Raw genomic sequence first — 421 nt, forward strand, 5'->3', positions numbered from 1 at the left:
GGTTTGGGTGGTGGGTTTTCTCTTGTCAAGTCCAGCTCCTCTTCTGGGGGATGTTCCCCTTCCTTATCCCCATCATAAAGGGAAAGGCCTTGGGACTATGGGATGGCAGGATCTACAACCAGGTAGGCTGATTTGACAGAGGTTAAACCCCCCCCTCATGTTCCAGCTGACCTCAGATTGCTCTGGGTGGCTGCACTCAACCCCTGAGTGAGGTTCCATCAGGTGTTAGATCATGGCCAGGTCTTCTGGGTGGCTGGAGGTGGCTGTGCTTAACCCCTGAGTGAGGTTCCATCAGGTGTTTGATCATGGCCAGGTCTTCTGGGTGGCTGGAGGTGGCTGTGCTTAACCCCTGAGTGAAGTTCCATCAGGTATTTGATCATGGCCAGGTCTTCTGGGTGGCTGTGCTTAACCCCTGAGTGAA

The sequence above is a fragment of the Gallinula chloropus genome (assembly GCF_964237585.1).
Source record: "Gallinula chloropus genome assembly, chromosome: 2".
Classification (NCBI taxonomy): Eukaryota; Metazoa; Chordata; class Aves; order Gruiformes; family Rallidae; genus Gallinula; species Gallinula chloropus.